Below are 6,505 nucleotides of genomic sequence, written 5' to 3'. Positions count from 1 at the left end.
TCGTTATAAATTCTTTCCCTGCCCCCTTGAGATGCATGTAAATCTTTTAAAAAGACTATTAACAGTTTTACATCCCGAGATGGTGTTTCTCCAGGGCCTGGGAACCATCTCTTTGAAAGGTTATCATCAAGGAAGGTGGTGCCCCTGTCTCTCAGTCTCTGTGGGAGGGAAGGAGCCTAACTATACCTGGCACCTTACTCTAAGTTGTAAAACTACTTTCAGTCACACAGATATGAGAGTTACTAAAAATCTATCAGGTTTTTTAAAACTGATAAGTTTATTTAAACCTTCCAAGGTAATTCCAATGTGGAACCCAACCAAGAACCCCTGACAGATGGTTGCCAGATCAGTCCTACCACATTATTCTTTTTCTTCTGCTCATAAGTTCTTAGCACCTGGTAAGCCTCTATTTTTCTTAAATGCCCTCTCACCTATGAAGCTTTTTTTAATCTTTTAAAGTACAATATGCATACCTTTATTACAAGGCTAATAACACTGAATTATAATTATTTATTTACATATCCGATAGCTAAGTCACAGTGATCCTTATTAAATCTGTCTCTCACACTGTCTCTCCTTCTCAGTTCCCCATACCAGCTTATTATCATTTCTCAACCAGGTGACTACAGAAGCTTCTTACTAATTTTCTGCTCCAATCTTGCCCCTCTCCAAACTGCTCCCAGTTATCTTTTAAAAACCAATTGAGCTCTGGCCGGTGTAGCTCAATTAGTTGGGTGTTGTCCCATGCACCATAAGGTTTTCCATTCGATTCCCAGTCAGGGCAATGCCCGAAGTGCAGGCTGGATCCCTGGTAGGGGGCGTGCAGAAAGCAGCTGATCGATGTTCCTCTTTCTCTCTCCCTCTGCCTTGCTCTCTCTGCAAATATCAATGAAAATATTTTTTTGAAAACAAAACAAATTTACGGTATCATTCCACTATTCAGTTCCTGATGGCTCACCACCTTCTACAAAATAATATCTAAATTCCCCAGTGTGGAATTCAAACACTTTCCCAAGTGATTCCATCACACACCAGGTTTCCTTTCCCCTCACTCCTAAAACCACTCACCAACCCACAGGATGATTCATCCTCTTCCCTCAAACCACCATGCTTTTGTTGGAGCAGTTCATTCTACCTGAAATGCCTTTCTCTCATTCTCCATCAGGCAAACTCTTTATTTTTGAAAGTCCTTCTCGAATGTTACTTCTCTAAACGCGGTCCCCCACCAAGACTTAGTCACCCCTCCTCTTTCCCACATTTTCCCACTTTAAACACCTACCAATTACTTATCGCAATTTGGTTAGCATTATGTAAACACCTGCCTCCTCCATCTCTAAGGCAAAGGCCAAGTGGAATAATAGTATCAACCCTAATGGGTGATTATTGAATTCATTAGAAAAAACATTTTCATATTCCTAACTGATAAATTTAAGATCAATATCTTTACTCTTTTCTGTTCCCTTATCCCCTGAGGGAATTGGCCGTGGAAATAGCTTAAACTTTCAAATCTTAACATTGTAAGAATTAGAGAGCTCAAAAACAATATTTGGAGACTACATCCAAAATACATTTCCCTGGTGAAAAAAATTGAGATTCTTTTCAAATAAAAGTATGTCTGAACATGAAATCAATTAATCCAGTGCCTTATAGCTTTCATATTTTAAATCTGTATTTTAACCATGCTTATTGGAAGGTCATTTATTGTTAGGAATGACAAAGCCAAGTGATTTTTTACAAGATCTGAAGAGAGCTGAAGGAGAGTTTCTCATTTCTAGCCCTTGCAGTAGAATTTTAAAGCAGCTGTTTTTATTCTAAGAGTTATTACGAACTTTAAATTGGAAAGTTTTAAAGTCTTTTTTGTGCCCTTAGAAGACTAATACCACTCTAGAAAGTCAGCTAGATCCCTAATTCTGGGTTAGTAATGGTTTATTTGTAAAAAAAAAAAAAAAAAAAAAAAAAAAAAGTAATATTCAATGACAGAGTCTCCCAGACACTTCCCGGAACAACTTCCACTGCTTTGTTAAATATCAATGTGGTATCTGCCTCTGCAGTGAGAAAAAGTGAAGTTTATAAAAAATACATTAAGGATAGGTTTCAAATTTTTTTTCTGAAATATTCTAAAATACATACTATTCTTTGAAATTTTTTATACACAAAAATGCAAATAAAGACCTTGGTGTAAATGAAAATTTCTTAACAGTTCTTAAAATCAACCCTCTTTTACAAACAGATTGTTACCTGAGTCAAATGTCCATGGACCTCTTCCCTCATGAACAACATGAAAAGGGGCAACTTTTGAGTTATGAGTTATTTCAGAAAATATTTTTAATAATTGTGTATTTCACCGTAGCTGGTTTGGTTCAGTGGATAGAGCATCAACCTGCAGACTGAAGGGTCCCAGGTTCGATTCCAGTCAAGGGCACATGCCCAGGTTGCAGGCTCGATCCCCGGTAGGGGCAGTGCAGGAGTCAGCCCATCAATGATTCTCTCTCAATGTTTCTATCTCTCTGTCCATCTCCCTTCTGCTCTGAAATCAATAAAGATATATTTTTTAATAATGAAAGAAAGAAACTCCTATAAAAAAATAATTGTGTATTTATTTTAATGTATCTTGAGGAAAAAAATGTAACTAGTACAATACACCCAAGAATCTTGTGGCTTAAAATGAGACAGATGTTGTGACTGCAGTAAACCATCTTCTTCAAATTGCACATGGCATTGTGCCCTGGCCTGGCATGAATGTTCTGATCTTTAGTAACTGATGTTCTTAACTGCATGAAAACATTATTTAGGATGATGACCTAGATGTCTAATGTAGATCCTCACATACAGTACTTCCATTCATGTTACTGAGCTCTTGTACCTATAAGCACATATAATTTTATCAGAAAATGCAACTGATTATCCTTGGCTCTTCCAGACCATATATGCCTGTGAGTGACACTCTCAGTGCTTACTGACACCAAAATAAAAAACTAATACTGATCAGAAGTGGGGTGTCCACCAGTGGAAGTGAGTGCTGGGGGCGGGGTCCTTACGATATCTCAAGAAAAATAATTTTCTGAGACTTGCATGGAAGGATGAGTGATATTTATTTGCATGGAATTAAGTCCCTCAGTTTCTAAAGTCTCATTTCCCTTAATCCAGTCCTGGAAGAGGTACAGCTGAGGATTTAGTAAAGCTAGAATCAAAGCCAGTGTTCAGAGTTTCTGTTCCATGGTGGAGCGGGGGCTGATGTAACATCAGGCTGACTACAGTCCATCATCCATTGTACGTGCCCCACATGGCCACAAGCCATGTGGGCAAATGCAGGAGCCGGAGAGTCCCGCAGCCAGGAGTGCCAGAGGCAAGAGAAAGATTCCTTTGTTTAGAAGTTTAAGTATCTTAAATCTTCCTACACTTGCAATGGCCACACCATTTCTGGCCAATGACCTGTTCCCAGGTGTGACTGACAAGCAAATACCTTCCATATTTCACCCAGGTTAATTACAACAGTATCAATACTATTGAAGTAGAACTTCAACTTTGTTTTAAACTAGGTGACATTAAACCTACTATCCCCCTTACTATTGACTGCTCAAAAAATTCCATTCTTCTCAATGAACTTACTATTAGGTATGTATTTTGTAAATCAATTATATTTACAACTTGACATTATTGTCTTTCTTTGCCTTGTATTAACGACTATGTGGAGTGTTTTTGTTTCATTTTATTACTATAGTCATCTTTGTGACAATTAAAAGTAGCTTTAACTTGTAGTAATAATATAATAGGGTTTTTGTTTTTTATTTTTGTTTTTTGGTTCATCCTCACCCAAGGATATTTTTCCCACTGATTTTTAGAGAGACCGGAAAAGGGGGAGGGAAAGAGAGAGAAACATCAAGGCGAGAGAGACACAATGATTGGTTGCCTCTCACATGTGGCCCATCCCGGCCAGGGATCTTGACCAGGAATTGAACCTGTGACCCTTCAGTGCTCAGGCCAATGCTCTAACCACTTAGCATACCAGCTGGAGTTATAATGTTGTTGTTTTTAATGAATTTTTTAAAAATTTTAATGGAGTGCATTTAAAGAAAAATAATAGTACAGATGACAGGAAAATCATGAATATGGCATGAAAGACACATTCTGGAAACACTTCCCAAGGGAAAAGTTCTTTGCATGGGTGACAAGTCTTCCACAGAGAGTAAATAACTCACACTTTACCACTGCCAATTCCAAAAGGTAATACCATTAAGTAGGCAACCACAAAGAAGAGGTGCAGCTGGGGATTTCAGAGCTAAAAGCAGAGCCAGTGTCCAGAGTTTCAAAGAATATTGCTCTTGATGACATAGGTGAAACTAAAAAAAAATTTTCTTAAGTGTTTCATTTTGGTGTAGTACAGAAAAGCTCTGACAGGGATGAGTAATTTTTTTAAAATACTTTTAAAAAAAAAATACACTTTATTGATTTTTTTACAGAGAGGAAGGGAGAGGAATAGAGAGTTAGAAACATCAATGAGAGAGAAACATCGATTTAGCTGCCTCCTGCACACTCCCAACTGGGGATGTGCCCACAACCAAGGCACATGCCCTTGACCGGAATTGAACCTGGGACCCTCAGTCTGCAGGCCGACGCTCTATCCACTGAGCCAAACTGGTTAGGGCGGATGAGTAATTTTTTAATCAACACCAAGATAACCAAAGACTAATTTAGTCCTTTTTTAAACCCTAAGGTCATTACTCCTTTACATAATGTAAAATCTCAAATCACTAATAAGAATCACTAACAGGAAAAAAGACACTATCTCACAACTATCCTCACCAACCAAAGAAATATTTTGTTGTGCTTCATCTTTCATTGTTTATGTTTTTAAAACAGAGCTCCTCACACAGACATTTGAAGAACTCTCTTCTGACAAATATGTTTTTACAAACTCCACTCCCCATTTTATCTTATTTTTATTTTTTTAATATTTCTTAGCTGTGGTCCCAGTTTATTATAAAATTAGTTTTTCATTTATACATTGTAATTTAATTGTTCATAAAGCCCAAAACTATAGGTTACAAACGCATGAGTTTTGAAAATAAAATGACACATTTTAACAACTTTTTGGTATAGTACAAACTATTCTCCTTAATTTGCCATTAAAAGTTCTCTTGTTTAAGAAATTTTGTACACATTAAGTAAAAAACACTTTCAACTAGTATATCAGTACTTCCAATTTTGAGTTACCATCTAGCATTGAATTTTGGCCACTACTCATCCTATAAATTAAAAATTGCCACTCAAGCCTATGCTCTACAATAAGCAGTTTGTAAATGCTAGTTATTTATGACAGCAGGAAATGATGGAAAAAAGTGTTATCACAGTTTGAAAATACAGTACCCAGCTATAGGAATATTAAAAAATAGCCCCTTTTCTTAACTTCAAATGTAGATTTCTAACTTCCTCAAATTTTTATCAAAAATTAAAGAGACTATCTAGGCAACATGCAGAAAGACTGAAAAAAAAATTACTTGGAACTAGGACTTATCACTGACCATAAAGATAAAGCAATTTAGTCAAAACATCCATTAACTGGAAACATTTACTTTATTCATTCTCTCTCTCTTTCCCCCTCTCCTTTCTATGTTTGAAAGCAGACCTTGTGATCTTTTATTCCTAAGTTCCAGTACATCAAAAGAATAAAGTGTTCACAGATCATTTAAAGGTAATAATAAATACTTTAAAACAATGAAAACAAATCAGTGTGTGTTAGTAAACTGCAATTATCCTGAAGTTTTAGTCTTCTTGACAGGTGATGACCAAAGCCCAAACTATGGAACAAATACTCTGAAACTTTAAGTTCAATTTAGATATCGTCAATGTCTTCATCATTATCTCCAATATCATCAAACTGGATTTCATCATCATCTCCAGGACCAAATGTTTCTGTTTCATTGATTTTAGTATGTTCTGGAAGCTAACCATATGCCTTCAGACTTCTAGCTTCATCTACATTGTACTTTAAAATTACATCAGCTTTGCTATCCTGACAGTCTCGCAGACCAACCAATATAATGTCTGAGGTATTTACCCAAACCTTTTTTCTCAGCTTTCCTCTGATATGACATAACCTCTTTACACCATCAAAACACATTGCTTCTCATCGTCCATTCCCCAGCATTTCGATTACCTGAGCATACTCTTGGCCATCCTCTTTAGAGACCAATTCTCTCTTTCCAGATTCATTCTCATGCTTACCTCTTCGCCTGTTTTTACCTCCTTTCCCTTATTCTTGGGCATGATGGCGCCGGCTTCCTGGCGGTTGGGATCTGATGGTGCGCGGCAACGGCGCCTCCTCCAAGGGCCCACGAGACGGAAACAATGGCAGATGTCGAGGAACACTGATGCAACTGAGTTCCAAGGGTGCGGCAGATGCTTGTCAGCTGCTGTTTAGGGTCCTTAGGAAGGCGAAGTCTCATGGCATCGGACTCCCTAAGGCTTGAGATGTTCTCAGCAGCTCCAGTGCCATGAAGAGTCA

At 37.5% G+C, this 6,505-nt stretch overlaps 1 pseudogene across 1 annotated transcript; it reads right to left on the bottom strand.

Moving 5' to 3' along the window:
- Positions 1–5,833: 5,833 nt before the first annotated feature.
- LOC308533983 (eukaryotic translation initiation factor 1A, X-chromosomal-like) lies at positions 5,834–6,267 on the bottom strand (annotated as a pseudogene). The gene has a single exon. The product of its transcript is annotated as a eukaryotic translation initiation factor 1A, X-chromosomal-like (transcript).
- Positions 6,268–6,505: the final 238 nt, after the last annotated feature.

Source organism: Myotis nattereri (assembly GCF_964212035.1).
Source record: "Myotis nattereri genome assembly, chromosome: 1".
NCBI lineage: Eukaryota > Metazoa > Chordata > Mammalia > Chiroptera > Vespertilionidae > Myotis > Myotis nattereri.
Note: the sequence above shows the minus strand (reverse complement) of the source record. Positions and strands in the feature narration are given on the sequence as shown.